Genomic DNA, 12,561 nt, shown 5'->3' with positions numbered 1-12,561 from the left:
ATCTTAGTGTTATTGCTTAATTATATTATTTGAGCAAAATCATAGTATTTGAGCATATTCTTTCTATTTGTGCCATAGCATAGTATATTTGCTGAATTACAGCATTTCTGCTATGTTGTAGTATTTGTCCTAAATCACAGTATTTGTGCAATGTTTAGGTATTTTTGTTTAAATAAAGTATCTATGTAATCTGGTACCATGGTTGCTAAAATCCTGTTTTCTGAAAGTTATCTTGTTTCTGCTAAGTTACAATATTTATTCTAATTTCTGCTGCTAAGTTCTGCTATGTTATTGTATTCTGCCAAGTATTATGTTTTCTTTACGTTATTGCAGTTCTGCTAAGTAATTACATTTTTGCTAAGTTCTTATGCTTCTGCAAAGTTATTACAATTTTTTGCAAAGGTTTTACAATTTCTGCAACTTTTCAGCTTTTTCAGCTAGTTTCAGCTGACAGCTTCAGCTTATAGCATCCACACTGCATTTTCGCAGGAAATGCAAATTTTCTAGTTATTCAGTTGCCACTTTTTGTACGTTTTTTGGCACTTAACTACTTCACAATTTTCAGCCGATTTTCACCGTTCAAATTTTAAACTATTCTGCTATTTCTGCTAATGTGGCTATGACTTTTGGTATTTTATGCTTTATACTTTTAAAATATTAAGCTTTTTTCCTTTAATTTGTCCCATTGAAATGAATGGGAAACTTCCGCAATTCTGCTAAAACTTGCTTGTTTTTGAAACTTAACTACTTTTTCCTACTTTCACGTAGAACAACCATTCAAACTTTAAAATGTTCACAAATTATTGGGCTATTCATGAATGATTCAGCTTTTTCATATCTGTTACCGTTTTCATCTTATCCCTCTTTAAGTTTTGAGTTTCATCTTTGTGATTTTTCACAAAATACATGCGTTGTTATGGTTGCTATGCACTTGGTTCCAGTGGCCACTGTAGGTTTGCATCTTCTCTTCATGTCCGAACAACTTCTTGCTACTTGCTCAATTTCACTCAACCCACAAATTATACATCAAAACGTAGGTATTTTTGCTGGCTTTCAGAAAATGTCACCATCATTGTTGTGAGATTTATAGAATTTTGGCAAATCTCCTCAGACCAACACAAAGTCGAAAACTCTCCATAGAAAGTCAATGGAGAGTTGTTCAAAATCATCGCTTGATTTCTTAATGAGAGGCATATTCGAATCGTCATATCTCCTTAACGAAGCGAAGTTAAACATGAGGCTTGTCCCGTATATCTTCAGACACTCCTGACGCTCACAATTCAAGAATTTCTTTCTCACCTATTACCGTTCTGAAATGAGTTAGACTTGTTTGAGGGTAGGAAATTCGTCCTTCGCTCAGATTTCTTCAGATTTCAAACTCTGGAAATGAACCACTTTTTTCTCTCGTCATATCTTTTTGATGGATTTCCACAGAGACCTGAAAATTTCCATGACTGTTCACCAAAGCCTGCTGTCTCTTACGGTGAAAGAATGATATTGATACTCCAAATAGATTTAGAGTTAGAAAGCGTTGTTTGAGGGCAAGTCAAGGCAGTTTTCGCTTGCCTCTACTCAGTTATGGTGCATTACAAGTCAAATATCTTCAATAATTCATATTTTAATGATAAATTGTCAACACTTGAAGATTCCCCCATCTCTTCTGAACAAAACGGTGTAAGAATGACCGTTCTAGCCCCTACGGTTAGGAAATTATGGCATTTGTTGAGGGATCTCACTATGAGAAATAGACTGCAAAATCCTGCTCTCTCTTCTAGTGTGAACGGCTGCACCTGTTTTGGCGGGAAAAAGTACACAGCTCTCTGATTGGTGGATTCAAATTAGCAGCTCCCAGGCTGCTTGAATGACCTAGAAGTTCTCTCTCTCCCTGTGTGTGTGTGTGTGTGTGTGTGTGTGTGTGTGTGTGTGTGTGTGTGTGTGTGACAGAGAGAGAGAGAAAGAGAGGGCGAGACAGAGTTTTTATGGGAGCATCTTATTGTATGATTTAAATTCAATATATTTAGACTGGTTGACTGAATTTGATCCTGTGTGTGTCTCTCTGTGCATGTGTGTTTCCATATGTTTCCATATTTGTGATTGTGTGACTGTTACACTTTTTTGCTGAGTTTTTTTCATTTAACAAGTACATTTGAAGGACCCTTAGCATGTTCAGCATTTTTCAGCTGTCCATTTTGCTTTTCCAATTTTTCTGTTTAAGTTATTACTATTGTGCTGAATCATACTATTTCTGCTATTTTATAAGATTTGTGCTAAATATAGTATTTCTGCCCAATATAGTATTTCTGATTAATTATAGTTTTTCTACCAAATCATATTACAGTATTTTTGCTTTTTATACCATTTTTATAGGATATTTATATTGCTTAATATAGTATTTCTGCTTTTTAGGATTTGTGCTTAATATAGTATTTCTGCTTTTTATAGGATTTGTGCTTAATACAGTATTTCTGCTAATGTAGTATTTATGCTTAATCACACTATTACTATATATTTCTGCCAGCTTCCCAGCCAGCCAATCATATCTGAGGTCTGCTGTTTCTTCTCTCGTCATATCTCAGCGACGGATGTACAAAGAGCAATGAAAATCGCAGTCAAAGTACACCAAAGTCCGCTGATTCACCCAGTACAAGAATTATGCTTCTAGTCCATCTAGTTTTTGAGTTACACGACGTTTTGTAACTCCAAAAAACGGTGCTCTTTGCCTCTCACCGCGCTCTAATTCTGACTGCTCATCACCCTGTTTCCCAAGAGCCCACTGTCTTTCCCAGTGGCGCAGCTGGTAATGACTCAGGTCTGCAACCCAAAGGCCGTGAGTTCAACTCCACCTTGGACAACATGTTTTTTGCCCTACAAATTAATACACTATCACAGACCACTAATTCATATTCATCATTTATTAGAATTCTGAAAACTTTTTACCAGCTTTTCTAATATGGACCTCAGATTCTTCTTAACATTCCATGGCACAAATACTCTTCCCTTTAGGCTCTGTGAATGTGTGTGTATCAATATTTCTCCCATTTTAAAGTATTACTCCTCCATAATTGTATTTCTGTTAAATCAAAGTACTTTTACTACATCTTAGTACTTCTGCTCAATCATAGTATTTCTGCTAAATTATAGTATTTTTGCCAAATCATGGTTTTTGTGCCAAATCATCAGAATCGTGTTTATTGGCCAGTATATGTGCAGACAAATACAAGGAATTTGGTTCCGGTAGATGGTGGCTCTCGAGCACAGCAATGTAAATCTCACACACACACACACACGCACCCACACACACACGTATCTATATATACATTACACATGCATACACATACATACACAAAGCTGTGTAAACCAACTATAAATAACTAATCTAAACGTATATACATAAAATACAGAAATGAAATGAGGTGGAATGAATACTACAGAATGTACATAAGGTGCAGTTGCAGTCTGGCAGTGGGAGCAGTGTGACAGTTCAACTGTTAGAAGGGAGATGGCGAGGGGAAAGAAACTGTTCCTGTGTCGGGTGGTCCTGGTCTGCAGGCTTCTGTACCGTCTGCCAGAGGGCAGCAGATCAAAAAGTCTGTGTCCAGGGTGTGAGGGGTCTGTGATGATTTTCCCTGCCCGTTTCCTGGTTCTGAGAGGTACAGATCCTGGATGGAGGGCAGGGGGCACCGATGATCCTTTCTGCTGCCCGTACAGTCCGCTGCAGTCTGCACCTGTCCTGTTTAGTGGCTGCACCATACCAGACTGTGATGGAGGAGCACAGGACAGACTCAGTGACTGCAGTGTAGAACTGGATCAGCAGCTCCTGTGGAAGACTGTACTTCCCCAGTTGTCTCAGGAAGTACATCCTCTGCTGGGTCTTTTGAGGATGGAGGTGATGTTGGTCTCCCACTTCAGGTCCTGGGAGATGGTGGTACCCAGCAACTTGAAGATCTCCACAGTCGACACAGGGCTGTCTGATATGATGAGGGGGGCAGAGTTGAGGGATGTCTCCTGAAGTCCACTGTCATCTCTACAGTTTTAAGAGTGTTCAGCTCCAGATTGTGCTGACTGCACCAGAGTACCAGCCGCTCAACTCATCATAACATTGTGTTATGTTATAGTATTACTACTAAGTGGAGGAATTTCTAAAATGTTACAGTATATGTGCTGATTACAGTATTTCTGTATAATAGAATTTTGGCAAATCTCCTCACACCAACACAAAGTCTGAAAACTGCATAGAAAGTCAATGGAGAGCTTGTTCAAAATCACCGCTGGATTTCTCTAATGAGAGGCATTTTCAAATCGTCATATCTCAACGCAGCAAAGTTAAGACATGAGGCTTGTGCCAATATATCTTCAGACACTCCTGACGCTCACAATTCAAGAATTTCTTTCTCACCTATTACCATTTGGCCATGAATTGGGTTTGTTTGAGGGTAGGAAATTCATCCCTCGCTCAGATTTCTTCAGATTTCAAACTCTGGAAATGAGGCACTTTTTTCTCTCGTCATATCTTTTTGATGGATTTCCACACAGACCTGAAAATTTCCATGACTGTTCACCAAAGCCTGCTGTCTCTTACGGTGAAAGAATGATATCGATACTCCAAATAGATTTAGAGTTAGAAAGCATTGTTTGAGGGCAAGTCAAGGCAGTTTTTGCTTTGCCTCTACTCAGTTATGGTGCATTAGAAGTCAAATATCTTCAATAATTCAGATTTTAATGATAAATTGTCAACACTTTAAGATCCCCCCATCTCTTCTGAACAAAACGGTGTAAGAATGACTGTTCTAGCCCCTACGGTTAGGAAATTATAGCCATTTGTTTGAGGGGAATCCTCACTATGAAAAATAGACAGCAAAAATCCTGTCTCTGTGCTGCATGTGTGTATAAACAGGTGCACCTGTTTTGGCGGGAAAAAGTATACAGCCTCTCTGATTGGTGGATTCAATTCAGCAGCTCCCAGGCTATTTGGCTGCTGCTGCTGCTAGTGTGTATGTGTGTGTGTGTGTGTGTGTGTGTGTGTGTGTGTGACAGAGAGAGAGAGAAAGAGAGGGCGAGAGAGCGTTTTTATGGGAGCATCTTATTGTATGATTTAAATTCAATATATTTAGACTGGTTGACTGAATTTGATCCTGTGTCTCTCTGTGCTTGTGTGTTTCCATATGTGTCCATATTTTTGATTGTGTGACTGTTCTACTTTTTTTTTGCCGATTTTTTTTTCATTCAACAATTACATTTGAGGGAGCCTTAGAATGTTCAGCATTTTTTCAGCTGTTCATTTTGCTTTTCCAATTTTTCTATTTCAGTTATTACTATTGTGCTAAGTCATAGCATTTCTGCTGCTTTTCAGTATTTGTGCTAAATACAGCATTTGTGCTAAATCATACTATTTCAGCCATTTTATAGTATTTGTGCTAAAACATAATATTTCTACTAAACGCAGTATTTCTGGGTAATCATAGTATTTCTATGTATTCCTGCCAGCTCCTCAGGGAGCCAATCCTCTGTGAGTACTGTAATTTTCAAATTGACATATCAAGTCATGCATGACTTCCCAACCAGCCAATCATATCTGAGGACTGAGACATTCAAATTTGCATATTGAGGCCTTCATGCCTTCCCCGCCAGCCAATCACATCTGAGGGCTGACACATTCAGATTTGCATATTGAGGCCTTCATGCCTTCCCAGCCAGCCCATCACATCTGAAGGCTGAGACATTCAAATTTCCATATTGGGGCTTTCATGGGTTGTAAGCCAACCACTCATCCATGTCATGTATCTCTACAAATTCATATTTTTACTTTAAACACACAACACTTGACAATCCCCCCATCTCTTCTGAACAAAACAGTGTAAGAATGACCGTTCTAGACCCTACGGTTAGGAAATTATAGCCATTTGTTTGAGAGGAGTCCTCACTATGAAAAATAGACTGCACAAATCCTGTCTCTGTGCTGCGTGTGTAAAAACAGGTGCACCTGTTTTGGCGGGAAAAAGTACATAGCCTTTCTGATTGGTGGATTCAAATTAAGCAGCTCCAGGCTTTTTGACCTACCTAGAAACATACAGGAAACACTGTATGTACAGCCCTATTTGTTCACTTGCTTCTGCTGCTGCTGCGTGTGTGTGTGTGTGTGTGTGTGTGTGTGTGTGTGTGTGTGTGTATGACAGAGAGAGAGAGAGAGAGAGAGAGAGCCTTTTTATGGGTGTATCTTATTGTGTGCCTACTGGTGGTGGTGGAGGGCCCGGTGGCGCCAGTGTCCAGCAGCCTCGCCTCTGTCAGTGCGCCCCAGGGTGGCTGTGGCTACAACGTAGCTTGCCATCACCAGTGTGTGAATGGGTGAATGACTGGATATGTAAAGCGCTTTGGGGTCCTTAGGGACCATAAAAGCGCTATATAAATACAGGCCATTTACCATGTCCATATTTGTAATTGTGCAAGTTATTACTATTATGCTAAATTATAGTATTTCTGCTACTTTTCGGTATTTGTGCTAAATACAGTATTTCTGCTAAATCTTAGTATTATTGCTTAATCATATTATTTGAGCAAAATCATAGTATTTGAGCACATTCTTTCTATTTGTGCCATAGCATAGTATATTTGCTGAATTACAGCATTTCTGCTATGTTGTAGTATTTTTCCTAAATCACAGTATTTGTGCAATGTTTAGGTATTTTTGTTTAAATAAAGTATCTATGTAATCTTGTACCATGGTTGCTAAAATCCTGTATTTCTGAAAAGTTATCTTGTTTCTGCTAAGTTACAATATTTATTCTAATTTCTGCTGCTAAGTTCTGCTATGTTATTGTATTTCTGCCAAGTATTATGTTTTCTTTACGTTATTGCAGTTCTGCTAAGTAATTACATTTTTGCTAAGTTCTTATGCTTCTGCAAAGTTATTACAATTTTTTGCAAAGGTTTTACAATTTCTGCAACTTTTCAGCTTTTTCAGCTAGTTTCAGCTGACAGCTTCAGCTTTACAGCATCCACACTGCATTTTCGCAGGAAATGCAAATTTTTCTAGTTATTATTATGTGTGCCTATGCCAAGAGGCACACATATTACTATTCGTCGGATTTATTATTCTTCTTCTTCTTCTTCTTCTTATTATTATTCTCCATCTTCCGCCTAAATTTCGGCACGTATCACGCCCCGCAGTTTTGAGACAAGCTTCATATATGTTACCTCATTTTGTGCGGCCAGATCTGGAATGGTGTGCTATGACTTTTGGTGTTTATGACTATTATAGTTTTTTAAATATTAATATTTTAGTGAAAATTTTCCCGCGCTCCTCTGCCAAACAGTTTTGACAATAGGGTTACATATGTTACATCATTTTGTGCGGCTGGAGCTGGACTAGTATGGTACGACTTTTGGTGTTTATGACTTTTATAGTTTTTGAAATATTTAGATTTTAGTGCAAATTTGGGCCAATTTCTAGCCTCCTGAGAAAGATTCTACTTTTGGCCCCATAGAAACAGACTTCATTTGTGGTGTGTTGGCTCTCTCTAGTGTTATACCGGGAGTAGTACGGGCTAAAACTTTTATTCTTGGCGGAAAACTCCATATCCCACAATTCATAGCACGCCTCTGCCAGTGAAACAATGGCGGACACCACTTGGATTCTATAATGCTTTTTTTGGTGTTTCTAGGTCACAAAATAAACTTTTACGATATTTTCAGGCGAGAATGTAGGTGTGTAAACTTCAAATATCTGCTCGTTTTATCAAGACATCCCATATTCTCTTACGTGTTGTTGATAGCCGGCTAGCTAGCTAGCTAGCGCCGCTAGCATAGCTAGCTAGCGACCCTTCGTGAAAAAGCACCCAGGTTTGGCTTATACTGAAGCGGCAGAAAGTCGTGTCAACACCCGATCGCTCGCCAAGGGTCTGCGTTTAGCTGGACTTATTTTTCGTTATATGGGCCAATGATGCTGGAAACCGAAGGCAGGAGCGTGAGGTGAACTGAATTTCAGGTAAGAAGTTATGAACTGCACTCTATTTGGGTCAGATATAAACAGAGTTTAGGTGTAGTTTATTTTCGTTGTGCTGACTTTTTACAATCGTACTGCGTGCTAGCTAGCACGACGGGAGTTTATATACAGCTGTGTGCGCGCTGAGTTACTGACGTTGGACTTTATTTTATTCATAATGGTTAGTTCGTAGAGTTGCCGTACAAACGGAATCGTGCCACATTCAGAGAAAATATTACGATTTATTCTGTCGTTACGAAGCCTCCCCTGTCATTCTCTGCCTGTTGCAACTTCAATCATGAAACTGATCAACGATCGGCTTTTCGCTCTTGTTTATCGCGCTAAACACAGCAGCACGTTTAAGCTTGATCAGCTGTTGTTAGAATTCATTTGCTTTTAATTTCTAGTATCAGCTGATGTTTGCTGGAGCCACAGCTGTAGAAGCGGCTGGTCGAAACCAGGAGATGACCTTACTGAATCATCAGAGCTGAACTGGTGATGGAGAAACAGTTTTACCTTTTTTTTAGGTGACATGAATGAGTTGAAGGGAAGTTATGAACTGTTTCTGAGAGAAATAAACACCAAGCTCCTTTTTTTATTTAGCTGACAGCTGGTAACTGTGCAGGGGCGGATCTAGCAAAGCTTTTGCCAGGGGGCCAGGTAGGGCGTTAACAGAGAAAGGTGGACACAAAGATATACCTTTCTTTCTTACTCTCATACAGGGAGTGCAGAATTATTAGGCAAGTTGTATTTTTGAGGAATAATTTTATTATTGAACAACAACCATGTTCTCAATGAACCCAAAAAACACATTAATATCAAAGCTGAATGTTTTTGGAAGTAGTTTTTAGTTTGTGTTTAGTTTTAGCTATTTTAGGGGGATATCTGTGTGTGCAGGTGACTATTACTGTGCATAATTATTAGGCAACTTAACAAAAAACAAATATATACCCATTTCAATTATTTATTATTACCAGTGAAACCAATATAACATCTCCACATTCACAAATATACATTTCTGACATTCAAAAACAAAACAAAAACAAGTCAGCGACCAATATAGCCACCTTTCTTTGCAAGGACACTCAAAAGCCTGCCATCCATGGATTCTGTCAGTGTTTTGATCTGTTCACCATCAACATTGCGTGCAGCAGCAACCACAGCCTCCCAGACACTGTTCAGAGAGGTGTACTGTTTTCCCTCCTTGTAAATCTCACATTTGATGATGGACCACAGGTTCTCAATGGGGTTCAGATCAGGTGAACAAGGAGGCCATGTCATTAGTTTTTCTTCTTTTATACCCTTTCTTGCCAGCCACGCTGTGGAGTACTTGGACGCGTGTGATGGAGCATTGTCCTGCATGAAAATCATGTTTTTCTTGAAGGATGCAGACTTCTTCCTGTACCACTGCTTGAAGAAGGTGTCTTCCAGAAACTGGCAGTAGGACTGGGAGTTGAGCTTGACTCCATCCTCAACCCGAAAAGGCCCCACAAGCTCATCTTTGATGATACCAGCCCAAACCAGTACTCCACCTCCACCTTGCTGGCGTCTGAGTGGGACTGGAGCTCTCTGCCCTTTACCAATCCAGCCACGGGCCCATCCATCTGGCCCATCAAGACTCACTCTCATTTCATCAGTCCATAAAACCTTAGAAAAATCAGTCTTGAGATATTTCTTGGCCCAGTCTTGACGTTTCAGCTTGTGTGTCTTGTTCAGTGGTGGTCGTCTTTCAGCCTTTCTTACCTTGGCCATGTCTCTGAGTATTGCACACCTTGTGCTTTTGGGCACTCCAGTGATGTTGCAGCTCTGAAATATGGCCAAACTGGTGGCAAGTGGCATCTTGGCAGCTGCACGCTTGACTTTTCTCAGTTCATGGGCAGTTATTTTGCGCCTTGGTTTTTCCACACGCTTCTTGCGACCCTGTTGACTATTTTGAATGAAACGCTTGATTGTTCGATGATCACGCTTCAGAAGCTTTGCAATTTTAAGACTGCTGCATCCCTCTGCAAGATATCTCACTATTTTTGACTTTTCTGAGCCTGTCAAGTCCTTCTTTTGACCCATTTTGCCAAAGGAAAGGAAGTTGCCTAATAATTATGCACACCTGATATAGGGTGTTGATGTCATTAGACCACACCCCTTCTCATTACAGAGATGCACATCACCTAATATGCTTAATTGGTAGTAGGCTTTCGAGCCTATACAGCTTGGAGTAAGACAACATGCATGAAGAGGATGATGTGGACAAAATACTCATTTGCCTAATAATTCTGCACTCCCTGTATAAAATATTTAGCTTTTATTAAATAGTTATCTGAATCTTACAACCAAAGTTTGTATAATAATACACAAGATTGGCTGTAGACCATTGTTCATCATTCAGAACACTGTGTAAAAATAACAAAAAACAAAAAGTGAATGCACAGCCGGCTGTGTGGGTAAACCAACCGCTGCAGGGGAGGTGGACCCACGGGTGTAAAGTCTGTGCTCTCTTGGCTGTTTTTTGGGTGTGTGTTGGGCTATGAGTTGAAAAGCTACAGCTGCCTGTGTGGGTACACCAACCATGTGTGAAAAGTGGTCCATAACGTAATGCTTCAAAGCGTGTTCATGCAAACATTGTCAGGTCTGCCGTGGTACAATGGGACTTCTGCTCATGAACCTGTGTGCACAGCGTCTGCAAATCGGCGCTGTACGAAGTAACTTCATCTTTACACAAAACTGTAAGCTGTCATCTGTGAAGCGTGAGCGGTGTTTGTTTTTACCATAGTTCATGGTGGAGAATGGCTGCTCTTCTGAGTTTTGCTCTCTGTAGCCGTATGAATGGGAAACTACAGTGATTAGGAGCGGCATAGGCACACATAAAATTTCTTCTGAAATTTTCGCTTTCTAGTTGTGTGGATGCTTTAGGCATCCACACTATTGAGTTCCTGTTTCTCTTTATTCTTTATACTTTATTATTATTATTATTATTATTGTGTGGATGCTTTATGCATCCACACTATTGAGTTCCTGTTTCTCTTTATTCTTTATTATTCCAGTTGCCACTTTTTGTACGTTTTTTGGCACTTAACTACTTTCACAATTTTCAGCCGATTTTCACCGTTCAAATTTTAAACTATTCTACTATTTCTGCTAATGTGTGCTATGACTTTTGGTATTTTTTGCTGTTATACTTTTTAAAATATTAAGCTTTTTTCCTTTAATTTGTCCCATTGAAATGAATGGGAAATTTCTGCAATTCTGCTAAAACTTGCTCGTTTTTGAAACTTAACTACTTTCTCATACTTTCGCCTAGAACAACCATTCAAACTTTAAAATGTTCACAAATTATTGGGCTATTCATGAATGATTCAGCTTTTTCATATCTGTTACCGTTTTCATCTTATCCCTCTTTAAGTTTTGAGTTTCATCTTTGTGATTTTTCACAAAATACATGCGTTGTTATGGTTGCTATGCAGTTGGTTCTAAGTGATCCACTGTACCTTTGGCAATTTTCTCTTCATGTCCGAACAACTTCTTGCTACTTGATTAATTTTCACTCAACTCCCACAAATTATACATCAAAACGTAGGTATTTTTGCTGGCTTTCAGAAAATGTCACTATCATTGTTGTGGGATTTATAGAATTTTGGCAAATCTCCTCAGACCAACACAAAGTCTCAAAAATCCCCATAGAAAGTCAATGGAGAGCTTGTTCAAAATCACAGCTTGATTTCTGTAATGAGAGGCATATTCGAATCGTCATATCTCCTTAACGAAGCGAAGTTAAAACATGAGGCTTGTCCCAGTATATCTTCAGACACTCCTGACACTCACAATTCAAGAATTTCTTTCTCACCTATTACCGTTCTGAAATGAGTTAGACTTGTTTGAGGGTAGGAAATTCGTCCTTCGCTCAGATTTCTTCAGATTTCAAACTCTGGAAATGATCCACTTTTTTCTCTCGTCATATCTTTTTAATGGATATCCACAGAGACCTGAAAATTTCCAAGATTGTTCACTAAAGCCTGCTGTCTCTTACGGTGAAAAAATGATATTGATACTCCAAATAGATTTAGAGTTAGAAAGCGTTGTTTGAGGGGAAGTCAAGGCAGTTTTTGCTTTGCTCTACTCAGTTATGGTGCATTAGAAGTCAAATATCTTTAATAATTCATATTTTAATGATAAATTGTCAATACTTTAAGATTCCCTGATCTCTTCTGAACAAAACGGTGTAAGAATGACCGTTCTAGCCCCTACGGTTAGGAAATTATGGCCATTTGTTTGAGAGGAATCCTCACTATGAGAAATTCACTGCAGAAATCCTGTCTCTGTGCTCTGTGTGTGTAAAAACGGCTGCACCTGTTTTGGCGGGAAAAAGTACACAGCCTCTCTGATTGGTGGATTCAAATTTAGCAGCTCCCAGGCTGCTTGACTGACCTAGAAACTTGATTTTCTCTCCCTGTGTGTGTGTGTGTGTGTGTGTGTGTGTGTGTGAGAGAGAGAGACAGAGAGAGAGAGGGCGAGAGAGAGTTTTTATGGGAGCATCTTATTGTATGATTTAAATTCAATATATTTAGACTGGTTGACTGAATTTGATCCTG

This window comes from Oreochromis niloticus, unplaced genomic scaffold, assembly GCF_001858045.2.
Source record: "Oreochromis niloticus isolate F11D_XX unplaced genomic scaffold, O_niloticus_UMD_NMBU tig00003680_pilon, whole genome shotgun sequence".
In the NCBI taxonomy this organism is placed as follows: Eukaryota; Metazoa; Chordata; class Actinopteri; order Cichliformes; family Cichlidae; genus Oreochromis; species Oreochromis niloticus.
Note: the sequence above shows the minus strand (reverse complement) of the source record.